Genomic DNA, 14,268 nt, shown 5'->3' on the forward strand with positions numbered 1-14,268 from the left:
CATGTTGTCCTTACAACTGATCCTGTCTTTCTTGACTCCTCTCATGTGACTTACTGCATTGCTGAGGGGAATGAATGTGTGAATACAGTACCAGCATGTGGCAAACGCTGTCTAAGTAATGGTGTGATGGTGGTTATTATTCCTACTGAGTGCTTAAGCCTGGGAAGTCAGGTATCAAATTTTCATTTTTTTTTTCTTTTGGGGAAAAAGAACTTGTTTGGTGTTGAGAGCTGTCAATAAAGCAAGGCCTGTGATTGGCAAAAGTGGGTATGGGTGTAGCTATAGGAGATGTAGGTACTATACAGCTGTTTACTTATCCCTGAATTTCCACAATGCAAACAACGTTTAGGAGGCTGACCAATGGGTTATTTAGGAATCTCAATTTTCAAATGTGAATTGGTAGTTATAATTTTGATTTTCTGTATTTTCTATTAATATGCACTTAATTTTCATTCAGTTAAACCTATGGTAGTGTTATATCCATTAAGATACAAGCAATTAATGAGTATTTTTCTTGATTATTTTTATAATATTAGGGACAAGTCTATATTTTCATAAACTATTTTCAGTTCTCTCTGCCCTTTCTTCTTTAAGCAATACAGATTTACACAACTTTTTTCTCTTTCAGCTTTAACTGTCTACTTTGTATGTGGCATGTAAGGATTTGGTTTTCTGTAAATAAACCTTACATGGTGTGACTAGTAATGTAACACACATACCTTACATGGTGTGACTAGTAATGTAACACACATACCTTACATGGTGTGACTAGTAATGTAAATGTAACACACATACCTTACATGGTGTGACTAGTAATGTAACCAATTTTTAATATTATTTACCTCTAAATAAGTGTTCAGATATTCAAATAAATGAAAGTAGTTTTCTATAAAGTTAATGAACATAAGTTCCTATGCAAATATTTTGAGAACTGTTTTTTTTTTTTTTTTTGACAGAGTCTTGCTCTGTCACCCAGGCTGGACTGGAGTACAGTGGCGCAATCTTGGCTCACTGCAACCTCTGCCTCCTAGGTTCAAGTGATTCTCCTGCCTTAGCCTCCCGAGTAGCTGGGATTACAGGCGTGCACCACCATGCCTGGCTAATTTTTGTATTATTGGTAGAGACGGGGTTTCACCATGTTGGCTAGGCTGGTCTCGAACTCCTGACCTTTATTTTGAAACTATCTCCTGAGCTTGAGGCCATACATTGTGAATATCCGGCATGCTGACATTTTAAAACCTTAGGTTTGGTTTTTGGAAATCGAAATCTGAGCCTAGCACAGGTCTGGCCCTCAATGTATGTTTGCCGAATGAATAGATGAGGCTACTTGTAGAAAAATCTATTGCTCTATGTCATTTATTTTTTAAGAAATGACATTGGTTATCAAGGACTATTTACTTTTCTTTTGGCACCTAAATGTGTTTCTGAAGTCAGTTCCAAAGAAGAAGTTGCAAAAATGTCTTGATAATTGAAATAAGAAGATGATCTCCTAAGGAGGGGTCCACATCAGCTGTTTAAATTCCAGTGTGCTGGCTAAACAATCAGTTTCATTTCTTAAGAGTCACATTTTTATTTCAAAGATGGGATTTTAAAGAACTGAATTAAATTTAATTGAAGTAAAAAAGTAAATACATTAAATGAACTTTATCTTTCATATTTGTATGGGTGTATATTTGTCACATACATATACATGCAAATAGATGTTAACATACACACAGACATAGGTAAAAATCACATTGGTGTCTTCACCTCATCTGCACCTCTCGGCTCCAAGTGAGCTCCAGATGTATTGGTGACATCGTCTGTAGCGAGTCAAGAATGGAACAGTTTGGATTTCAGTAAAGACTAGGGTATCCTGCCACGTTGAAGTCATCAGGTAGCTATGGTCCTGCTCTGGGAGCCTCATTATATAATCTTTCTCCTATTTGAAGCTGCCTTGTTTGTTTTTTCTGAAGAGACACAGCCCTCTCTGCCCATCCACCACTCTGTTGTGTCCTCCCCTTCCCTCGCTCCATTCCTGCTGCAAAAGGGACAATGATAGGATGCGCTTTGCAAACCCTCTCGGTGTCTGTGGAGACGGCTTTGATGCTTGACCTTTACGTCGCCATATTTGTGTCACTCTGGTTTGCCAGTTCCTTTTAAGAGGGTGGAGGTTCTTCCCCCTCATTTTCAATTCCCTGTGAAGCTCTGCATGAAAGACTTCCTTTACACTTCTGTCCCCGGCATGCCTGTGTTCTGTCTCTGGACCTTACCTCTGTCCATGACTTTGGGTGCCATCAACTGTGAGAGGTGCCTTTTTAAAGTGGGCTTTAGTGCTTTCTTTCTGTATGTTTATTAAGATAAAGTTCCATTTTCCATCAGTGACCCCCAGAATAAGTGGGAGGTCTCTGTGATTCTTTAGCCCATCAGTTCATCATTGTGACAGGGACAGGAGAGTAGACGTCGACCCCTCTGGTGATTTATTTATCAGATAGAGGAAGGAACAGGGAGACCCAGGGGGATCATGGAGAATAGGGCCAGTGCAGAAGGGCCTGTGCTGTCCCCCGTCTCTGGGGTGTGTTGACATTATCAGAGCTGTTTGGTGGCTGTGTTTCTTTGCATCTGTTGAAGGGCAAGCCCGCCTCTTGTATTTGGAACAGCATGCCTTGTCAGCATGATGTAATGTTTTTATTTATAGGATCAGGAAAAAGGCAATGCAGGAAGAGAAATAATTCCCTGAAGTTCTGTTAATTGTAGTCTTCTCTTCCTCCATCCTACGTGACTCTGTTAATGCTCAGGCACCAAAAAAGAAGGTTTCTGTTTATTCTTAGAGGTATACAAAATGAGAGATTGATTTAATTTGGTGTAGAGGAGATGGAGGATGTATTTGTATCTCACTTTCCAGTGAGATAAATCCATATTGTGTGGCTTAATGACTGTTTACCGAAATGAGAAGATGTTAGTAACCCCAATACACTTGCTGTCCTTTTAACCCTACCTATCTGTTGGGTTGAAAAGCAAGTAGAAGGTTAATATTGATTTATATCCCTAAGCTTATTATGTGTGCCTAAGAGGATGAGCTTTCCCTTGCCTAGCTAGTCCTAAGGGTAGGAGGCAAAAGCATAATCTATTGCTAGGTGACCTTTATAGCAATATTGCTAAACCGATTCTGCCACTCAGCAGCATTAGTGCTGAATTCCATGTCAGTAAGTGGGTTGCTGTAGGGTGTCCTTCTGCTTGCTACAGGTGACAAGGAGATCCTCTCATTTCAAAACACATACATAATTATTTTAAGATGTTAAGCAATTGTCATAAAAGTAACCTAGTGATAATTACATTCTAAGCTATTTTACTTAAAATTATTTTGTAATCTTTATACATATGAGACTTTCTGCGTTTTGTTTACAAATCTGATGTTTACAAGTATTAACATAGTTTTTTAAATAAATAATTGATAGGCAGGCAGACTACTTAGATTTCCCTTGTGTTAATAATCTGCTGTTTTCCTGTCGTTGGGAAATTGTGGCTGGGATATTTGACTGTTGTTTCCCAGTATTTCAGTGTGATAGCAAGTACTGCAATAAATATTTCAGTATATATGTTTTTAGTTTCTTATTAGATTATAGCTCCAGTGGTAGCATTGTTAAAAGCAAGGACTATGAACAGCTCTGTGTAGCTCTTACATGATGAGAAATTCTCAAGAAATAGGGGGCCAGAATATAATTATTCATTATTTTGTGCATGGTGTCAGCAATCAGTACTCTACCCTGTAGTTTCGTTTGTTTATTTTTATTTCCATAATGATATAAATTAAAGTAGTTTAACATTTTTTAAAATACTACTGAAAAGATACCCCATGTTTTGTATCAGAAGTCTCAGTATCGTTAAGATGACAATACTTTCCTAATTGAGCTACAGATTGAATGCAGGGTCTGTCACAATCACAGCATATATATATATATATATATATGTGTGTGTGTGTGTGTGTGTGTGGGTGTGTATTTTTTTTTTTCCAGAAATTAACAAACTGATCCTAAACTCAAGGGACCCAAAATAGCCAAAATAATATTGAAAAAGAAGGAAAAAATGGAAAGTGGAAAAAGAAAACTCCACTTCCTACTCTCAAAACTTACTACAAAGTAATCAAGACAGTGTGGTACGAGCATAAAATAGACATATGGATCAGGGAGAATTACATTTATGATTAATTTACTTTTTTTTTTTTTTTTTTTTTTTTGAGACAGAGTCTTGCTCTGTCACCCAGGCTGGAGTGCAGTGGTGTGATCTTGGCTTACTGCAACCTCCGCCTCGTAGGTTCAAGTGATTCTCATGCCTCAGCCTCCCAAGTAGCTGAGACTACAGGTGTGCGCCACCATACCTGGCTAATTTTTGTATTTTTGGCGGAGGTAGGGTTTCACCACGTTGGCCAGGCTGTTTTCAAACTCCTGACCTCAGGTGCTCTGTCCACCTCAGCCTCCCAAAGTGCTGGGATTACAGGTATAAGCCACCACACCCAGCCTTATGATCAATTTACTTTTGACAAGGACATCAAGACACATCAGTGGGCAAAGAATAGTCTTTTCAGCCAGGCATGTAGCTCAATGCCTATAATCCCAGCACTTTGGGAGGCCAGGGCAGGCAGATTGCTTGAGCTCACGAGTTTGAGACCATCCTGGGCAACATGGTGAAACCCTGTCTCTACAAAAAATATAAAAATTAGCCAGGCATGGTAGTGCACATCTGTAGTTCCAGCTACTCGGGAGGCTGAGGTGGTAGGATGGCTTGAGCCTGGGAGGTGGAGGTTGCAGTAATCCGAGATCATGCCACTGCACTCCAGCCTGGGTGACAAAGCCAGACCATGTGCTGGGATGACTGAGTGTTCACAAATGCAAAACAATGAAGTTGGACCCTTATACTATACATGAAAATTAACTCAAAGTGGATCATAGACCTAAATGTAAGATCTAAAACTATAGAACCCTTGGGTTAGGCCTTGGTTTCCTAGACATGACACTAAAAGCACAGCAACAAAAAAATAAATAAATTGAACTACATCAAAATGAAATATTTGTGCTATAAAAATACAATCAAGAAAGTGAAAAGACAACCCACAGAATGGGAGAAAATATTTGCAAGTTATACATCTGTTAAGGGACTTGTATTCTGAATATGTAAAGAACTGTTACAACTCAATAATAAAGACAAGCCAATTTAAAAGTGGACAGTGGATCTGAAGAAACATTTCTGCAAGGAAGATAGGCAATATCATAAATCACTAAGGAAACAAATAGAAACCAAGTAAGATACTGTTTCACACCCACCAAGCTAACTACAGTAGATGAGACAGCCAATAACAAGTGTGGGCAGGGTACAGAGTGATTGGAACCCTCATTCATTGCCAGTGGGAATGTGAAATGGTGTGACTGCTCTGGACCCAGTTCAACAGTTCCTCAAAATGTCAAACTATATGAAACAGCAATTTCACTCCTAGGAATATACACAAGAGAAATAAAAACCCCACTCCATATTATTATCCATAATAGACAAAAAGTGGCAACAGCTCAGATGTCTATCAACTGATGATGGATAAACAATATGTGATATATTCATACAGTGGAATATTATTCAGCAATAGGAAGGAATTAAGTACAGATACATACCACAGCATGGATGAACCTTGAAAACATGTTATGTGAAAAAAACCAGTAACAAAGACCTTATACTGTATGATTCCATTTATATGACATCTTTAGGACAGGTACATCTACAAAGGCAGAAAATAGATTATTGCTTGCTTCAGTGTGGAGGTAGGTGAAGGAATGGTAGGGAGTGACTTCTAATGGCTACATGGTACATAGTTTCTTTTGGGGGGATGAAAATATTTTAGGCCGAGCACAGTGGCTCACACCTGTAACGTCAGCACTTTGGGAAGCTGAGGTGGGTGGACCAGTTGAGCCCAGAAGTTTGAGACAAGCCTGGCAATGTGGTGAAACCCCATTTCTACAAAAAATTAGCTGGACGCACACCTGTAGTCCCAGCTATTTGGAAGGCTGAGGTGGGAGGATCATCTGAGCCCAGGATGTTGAGCCTGTAGCGAGCCGTGAAGACCCGAGACCCTATTTCAAAAATATATATTTTTTAAACTTAGATTGAAGTAGTAGTTGCATAACTATAATATTACTCTATGAATAGTCTAAAGGCTTATTAAATTGTACACTTTAAGTGGGTGAATTTTATGGTATTTGAATTTTATCTCAATAAAGATGTTTTATAAAAGTATTGGCCAGGTGCGGTGGCTCACGCTTGTAATCCCAGCACTTTGGGAGGCCTAGGCAGGCAGATCACGAGGTCAGGAGATCGAGACCATCCTGGCTAACACAGTGAAATCCCGTTTCTACTAAAAATACAAAAAATTAGCCGGGCGTGGTGGCGGCGGGCGCCTGTAGTCCCAGCTACCAGACAGGCTGAGGCAGGAGAATGGCGGGAACCCGGGAGGCGGGGCTTGCAGTGAGCCGAGATCGCACCCCTGCACTCCAGCCTGGGCGACAGAGCGAGACTCCATCTCAAAAAAAAAAAAAAAAAAAAAGTATTGAGAGTGTGCATTTTCTGTATGATTTTATACAATCTCTTTTTCTTCAGATGTAAGTTGTTGATTAAACCAAGTTTGATGACTTTCAACTAAGATACACAGGCATACATCAGAGACATTGCGGGTTTGGTTCTAGACCACTGCACTAAAGCAAATATCACAATAAAGTGAGTCCCATGAATTTTTGGGTTTCCCGGTGCATATAAAAGTTAAGTTTACATTGTACTGTAGTCTCTTAAGTGTGCAATAGCATTATGTCTAAAAATACAACGTGTATACCTTAATTTTAAAAAAAAACTTTATTGCTAAAAAATGCTATCAATCATCTGAGCCTTCAGCAAGTCGTAATGTTTTGGCTGGTGGAGGGTGTTGCCTAGATGTCGATGGCTACTGGCTGATCAGGGTGGTGGTTGCTGAAGGTGGGGGTGGCTGTGGCAATTTCTTGTAGTAAGGCAACAGTGAAGTTTACCCGCCGATTGACTCTTCCTTTCACAAATGATTTCTCTGTAGAATGTGATGCTGTTTGATAGCATTTTACCCACAGTAGGACTTCTTTCAGAATGAAATCAATCCTTTCAAACCTTACATCTACCTTATCAACTAAACCTATGTGATGTTTTAAGTCTTCTGTTGTCATTTCAGCAGGGTTCACAGCATCTTCACCAGGAGGAGATTCCATCGCAAGAAACCATTTTCTGTGCTCACTCCTCATAAGCCCCTCCCATCTCTTCATGTTTTGTCCTGCGATTGCAAGTCAGTCCCATCTTCAGGCTCCACTTCTGATTCTCGTTTTCTTGCTATTTCTACCACATTGGCTGTTCCTTCCTCCACTGAAGTCTTGAACCTCTCAAAGACATCTAGGAGGGTTGGAATTAAGTTCTTCCAAACCCCCATTAATGTTATTTTGACCTCCTTCTATGAATCCACGTTCTTAATGGCATTTACAGTGATAAATCTTTTCCAGAGGGTTTTCAATTTACTTTGCTCAAATCCATCAGAGGAAGCCATGTCTGTGGCAGCTATAGCCTTATCAAATGTATTTCTTAAATAATAAGACTTGAAAGTCAAAATTACTCCTTGTTCTGTGAGCTGCAGAATGGATGTTGCGTTAACAGACATGAAAGCAACAGTAAATCTCATTGTACATTTCCATTAGAGCTCTTGGGTGAACAGGTACATTGTCAATAAGCAGTAACGCTTTGAAAGGAATCTTTTTTTTTTTATTTATTTATTCTGAGAAGTATGTCTCGACAGTGTGCTTAAAATACTCAGTAAACCATGTTGTAAACAGATGTGCTGTCATTCAGGCTTTCTTTTTCCATTTATAGAGCACAGGAAGAGGAAGAGTAGATTTAGCCTAATTGTGAAGGGCCCTATGATTTTCAAAATGTTAAGTGAGCATTGTCTTCAACTTAATGTCACCAGCAGAATTCGCCCCTCGGAAGAGAGCCACCCTGTCCTTTGAAGCTTTGAAGCCAAGCATTGACTTCTCAAGCTATGAAAATTCTAGATGGCATCTTCTTCCAATAGAAGGCTGTTTTGTCTCCACTGAAAATCGGTTGTTTAGTATAGCCGCCTTCATCAATGATCTTAGCTAGATCTTCTGGTTTTCTTGCTGTGGCTTCTCCATCAGCACTTGCTGCTTCACCTTGTGCTTTTACGTTATGGAAATGGCTTCTTTCCTTAAACCTCATGAACTAACCTCGGCTAATCTTGGGCTTTTCTTCTGCAGCTTCCTCACCTCTGTCAGCCTTCAAAGAATTGAAGAGAGCTGGGATCTTGCTCTGGATGAGGCTTTGGTTTAAAGGAATGTTGTGGCTGGTTTGATCTTCTATCCAGACCACTAAAACTTTATTCGTATCAGCAATAAGGCTGGTTTGCTTTCTTATCATTCGTGTGTTCCCTGGAATAGCACTTTTAATGTCTTTCACGAAGTTTTCGGCTGGGTGCAGTGGCTCATGCTTGTAATCCCAGCTCTGTGGGAGGCTGAGGCCAGCAGATCACCTGAGACCAGGAGTTCAAGACCAGCCTGGCTAACATGGTGAAACCCCATCTCTACTAAAAATACAAAAATTAGCTGGGCGTGGTGGCACATACCTGTAACCCCAGCTACTTGGGAGGCTGAGGCAGGAGAATTGATTGAACCTGGGAGGCAGAGGTTGCAGTCAGCCGAGATCGCACCATTGCACTCCAGCCTGGGCGACAAGAGTGAAACTCTGCCTCAAAAACAAACAAATAAACAAACAAAAAACTTTTCCTTTGCATTCACAACTTGGCTAACTGGCATAAGGCACCTAACTTCTAGCCTTTCTCAGCTTTCAACATGGCTTCCTCATTAAGCTTAATGATTTCTAGCTTTTGATTTAAAGTGAGAGACTTGCAATTCTTTCTTTCACTTGAACACTTAGAGGCCGTTGTAGGGTTATTAATCAACCTCAATTAATGTATCTCATGGAATGAGGGGCCCAAAGAGAGGGAGAGAGAAGGGGGAATGGCTGGTTAGTGGAGCAGCCAGATCACACACAACATTTATCAATTAAGTTTGTTGTCTTACGTGAGCACGGTTTGTGGTGCTCCAAAACAATTAAAATAGTAACATCAAAGGTCACTGATCATAGATCACCATAACAAGTATAGCAGTCATGAAAAATTTGAAGTATTGGGAGAATTACCAAAACGTGACACAGAGACACAAAGTGAGCTCATACTGTTGGAAAAATGATGCCAGTGCACTTACTCGATGCAGGGTTGCCACACACCTTCTATTTGTTGAAGAAAAAAGGCAGTATCTGTGAAGTGCAATAAAATGAGGTATGCCTGTATTTCTTATATATTTGTCCAAATTCTAAATGTTTAATATAAATATTAGTGAAGTTAATTATATTTTCCATCTATTATATTACTTTCATTGTGAGAACTAATGTTGCCTTTAATCGTGGGAACTTCGAACATTCAGACATGTACACATTGTTGTTATAATGATAGACTCACTTCTCCGAAATGAAATTTATCTTCCGTCCCAAAATAAGATTTATAGACTATTCTGTTTTTAAATTGTAAATGGATATTTAAAAACTATCTTACTGTATTTTCATGCCTCTTTGCATGTATGAGATATACATACGGTTTTATTCTGATCCCTTCTGTAAATCAGGGATGTGCTTTTGATTCGAGGATATTTTCTCTTCCTGTCATTGAATCAAATTCTTAAAATAGATAAAATCTTTTTTTTTTACTTTTTGTATTTTATCTTTATATTATTTTTAAATGAATATTATATAGCTTTGATAATTGTGATAAGGGGACTTAAAAAAGTACATTGACAAGTAGAATTAAAAGATAAAATTATAAACCACAAACTTTATTAACATAAGCTCTATCAAGTTCCAGACTCTTTTGTAAGTGATGGTACCAACCATTTAGTCTATCCTTAAAGAACTATGGGTCCTGGGAATTTAACCATGTCAGTGCAGTCTTTTTTACAGTGCGGTCTTTTTTACATAATTAACTGAAGAAAAATCAGTGCCCTTTAAAATTAGGAAACAAAAAGAAGTCAGAGGGAGCCAAATCAGGACCGTAAGGTGAATGCCTAATGATTCCCAAGGAAACTCTCACAAAATTGGCCTTGTTTGATGAGAGGAATGGGCAGGAACATTGTCACAGTGGAGGACTCTCTGGTGAAGCTTTCCTGGGTGTTTTGCTGCTAAATCTTTGGCTAACTTCCTTAAAACAATCTCATAAATAGCAGATGTTATCGTTCTTTGTCCCCATGCCCAGAAAATCAACAAGCAAAATGCCTTGAGCATCCCAAAAAAACTGTTGCCATCCCCTTTGCTCTTGCTTTCTTTGCTGTGACTAGGCCACTCCCACCTCTTTGTAGCCATTGCTTAGATTGTGCTTGGTCTGCAGGATTGTAGTGGTAAATCCATGTTTCATCTCCTATTACGATTCCTTGAAGAGACGCTTAAGGATCTTGATCCCACTTGTTTACAATTTCGATTGAAAACTGTGCCCATGTCTGCAGCTGATCTGGGTGCAGTGGTTTTGGCACCCATCAAATGACGATTGAAAACTGTGCCCATATCTGCAGCTGATCTGGGTGCAGTGGTTTTGGCACCCATCAAATGAAAGTTTGCTCAGCTTTTTTGGTCAGAATGGTGTAAGCTGAACCAATTGAGATGTCTATGGTGTTGGCTATTATTTATGTAGTCCCCTTCAATTAGGGCATGAACAAGATTAATATTTTCTTTGCAAATCTATGTAGATGGTCTGCCACTTTGGGCTTCATCTTCAACATCATCTCGGCCCCTTCATAAACTTAGTTATCCATTTGCAAACTGCTGATTCTGATCCCTTCTGTAAATCAGGGATTCACTTTTGATTCGAGGGTATTTTCTCTTCCTGTCATTGAATCAAATTCTTGAAATAGATAAAATATTTTTTTTTTACTTTTTATATTTTATCTTTATACTTTTTATTTTTAAATGAATATTATATAGCTTTGATAATTGTGATAAGGGGACTTCAAAAAGTTTGGGGAATTATTCCCATAAACTTTTTGTAAAGTGTCAGTGATTTCACCATTCTTTCACCCAAGCCTCACCATAAGTTTTATGTTTGTTCTTGCTTCCATTTAAATGCAGAATTTATGTTGGTCTGATAGGGGCTCTTTTCAAATTGATGTCTTATACTTCTTAGTTCCTCAAACTAGATCCTGCTCAGACATGTTATAACAAGTTAGTATGGGCTTATTTTGAGATAAAAAAATGTGAAATTCATGCATAGTTTTATTATAATGCACATTATAATATAATACAATATATGATATTATAATATATAATATAATATATGACCATTTTGAAGACCCTGCATATGCCTTAAATAAAACATCATTATTGCCTTAAAAATATATGTTATATTATTTTTTATCCACTTGTTCTCTTACATACATGCATAACTCTCAGTTTCTCAGGTTCTCTGTATTATGGGGAAATTTAAATTTTACTATGTTTATAATATTTCTTAGTCACTGAGGATATATCTTCATTTAGTCATGTTACCTTTTATTTCTCCCATTTTGACTATAAAATTTTTGCATATGTCTGTCCTTTCTTATATATAGCAAGCAGGGGTCCAGATGAGTAAGTACTTTGTGAAAGTGTGCATGGTTATTTTAGGATTAAGGAAGACCTAGAATTCAGGCTTTCTTTCTTTCCTTTCCTTCCTTTCCCTCCTTCCCTCCCTTCTTTCTCTCTTCTTTCCTTCCCTCCTTCCTTCCTTTCTTTTCTCCCCTTTCCTTTCTCCCCTTTCCTTTCCTTTTCTCCCCTCTCCTCCCCTCCCCTCCCCTCCCCTCTCACTTCCCCTCCCCTCCCCTTTCCATCTGTCTGTCTCTTGCTTTCTTGCTTTCTTTTCCTCCCTCCCTCCCTTTCTTTTTTCTTTTCTCTTCTCTTCATCTCTTTTTCTTCTCTTTTTAGATGGAGTTTCACTTTGTCACCCAGGCTGGAGTGCAGTGGTGCAATCTTGGCTCTTTGCAAACTCTGCCTCCTGGTTCAAGCAATTCTCCTGCCTCAGCCTCCTGAGTAGCTGGCATTACAGCTGAGTAACCCAACAGCACACCTGGCTAATTTTTGTATTCTTAGTAGAGATGGGGTTTCACCATGTTGGCCAGGCTGATCTTCAACTCCTGATCTCAAGTGATCCTCCTGCCTTGGCCTCCCAAAGTGCTGGGATTACAGGCATGAGTCACTGCACCCAGCCTGGACTTTTTTTTTTTTTTGAGACGGAGTCTCGCTCTGTCACCCAGGCTGGAGTGCAGTGGCACGATCTCCACTCACTGCAAGCTCCGCCTCCCGGGTTCACACCATTCTCCTGCCTCAGCCTCCCGAGTAGCTGGGACTACAGGCGCCCACCACCACGCCTGGCTAATTTTTGTATTTTTAGTAGAGACAGGGTTTCACCGTGTTAGCCAGGATGGTCTCGATCTCCTGACCTCATGATCTGCCCATCTCGGCCTCCCAAAGTGCTGCTTTCTTTTTTTAATTCAGTGTTTTTTCTAGTATATCCCACTGCTTTTATTTGCTAAGTTACAGAAATGTGTGTGTGTGTGTGTGTGTGTGTATATATATATAGGTCTTAGTTTGGGCTACTATAAAAGAGTACCATAGATTGGGTGACTAAAAGAACACTTATTTCTCACAGTTCTGGAGGCTGACAGGTATGAGATCACAGTGCCAGAAGATTGGGTGTCTAGTGAGGACCATGTCCTGGTTCATAGATGATGGCTTCTTACTGTGTCCTCAGATGGTGGAAAGGGGCTAGAGAGCTCTCAGGGGTCTCTTTTATGAAGTCACAAATTGCATTCATGAGGGCTTCACCCTCATGACCTGATTACCTCACAAAACTCCCACCTCCTAATACAGTTCCAGTGAGGGTTAGGATTTCATGTATCAATTTTGTGAGGCAGAAGCATTCAATCCATAACAATGTTATATATAATATATAACTTATATATGTAACTTAGCAATTAATATGTATACATATTTAAATGTGAATATAAATATTTCTGGGACTTGTTTTTACTAGGCTTTAGGAATAAACCTGATTTGTTTTTAATGATTTGACTAAAACCATCTCTTTCTTACATTTTGGAGAAACAAATCACTTACAGTAATTAAACTGCCATTAAACTTGGAAGGAATTCTCATGTAACTTACTGTTGTGAAATTCCCTTTTGAAATCAGTTTTTTAATAACTTCCCTTATTTCTTTCTATAATGTTACTATATATTTACTTATATCCATTTTAGTTTTATGTTATAGTTTTCTTTCCAAACATATAACTGAATACTAGTTTCAGATCTGTAAAAAGGTGGTATTATTTTATTAGACTAATTTGTGTTTTCTTAATTTTATGATTAAGCTTTTGGATTATCATATTGGTTTTGAGAGAGAGAGAGATTGATTTTTTTATCAACTCATTTTTAAATTTCCATTGTTTCTAGTTTCCCTTAACTTAGCTTGTTTTATAGTTTTTCTTAATAGTTTATCATAACACATTTGTTGTATTAGAATAGTTTGATATTGGTGTTGTGGGATTAGGGATTTGATCTTATTCCCTAAATGGAAATTTGACCTAAATTTCTTTATCTGTTTTACTTGAGAGTGTTTAGGGAGGCTGAAGATTTTATTAAATGTTCATTGTGATGTATCTTAATTATCTGATTATGATTATAATTCATCTTACGTCCTTTAGTAAACTTCACAGGAGGCCTACTCTGAGTCTGTGGCCTTCGTCCTCTGCCTGGCAGAAACCCGGGGTTTAGAGCTTACCCCTGGAGGCCACTGCTGGGATGAATCCTGGCCCCTCCACTCTTGCTGAGTGACCTCGGACAAGATCCTTCACCTCTTTAAGCCTTGCTTCCCTCCTCAGTGAGATGGGGACCCCAGTAGTACCTTGGCGCAGTTTAGCTGTTAGGGTTCAGTGAGGTGACCCCAGAGGCGTGTGCAGCACAAGGCTTGGAGTGAGTGCCGAGTCGTTGGCCGGAAGGACAGTAGCACTGCAGTGTGACTGTCCTTAGGGCTGCGGCCAGAGTGGAGGGGATTTATTGACATAAGGCTTCCCAGCTTCAGCTTTTAGTGTGTGGCATTGTAGAGAGAACATTGGACTAGAAGTCTGTGAATCTGGTTTCTAGTTTTGGCTCT

General features: G+C 39.1%; 1 protein-coding gene and 1 long non-coding RNA gene across 4 annotated transcripts in view; one reads left to right on the forward strand and one right to left on the reverse strand.

The window, feature by feature from the left end:
- LOC103879625 overlaps nt 1-13,633 on the reverse strand; it is an 80,987-nt gene extending 67,354 nt beyond the window's left edge. For both annotated transcript variants that reach the window (XR_001897273.3, XR_640325.4), the window contains exon 1: nt 12,765-13,633. This is a non-coding gene — a long non-coding RNA (uncharacterized LOC103879625). The remainder of the gene's footprint in view (nt 1-12,764) is intronic.
- TTC39C (tetratricopeptide repeat domain 39C) overlaps nt 1-14,268 on the forward strand; it is a 120,191-nt gene that overhangs the window by 72,974 nt on the left and 32,949 nt on the right. The gene's annotated exons all lie outside the window — the stretch shown is intronic.

This window comes from Papio anubis, chromosome 19, assembly GCF_008728515.1.
Source record: "Papio anubis isolate 15944 chromosome 19, Panubis1.0, whole genome shotgun sequence".
In the NCBI taxonomy this organism is placed as follows: Eukaryota; Metazoa; Chordata; class Mammalia; order Primates; family Cercopithecidae; genus Papio; species Papio anubis.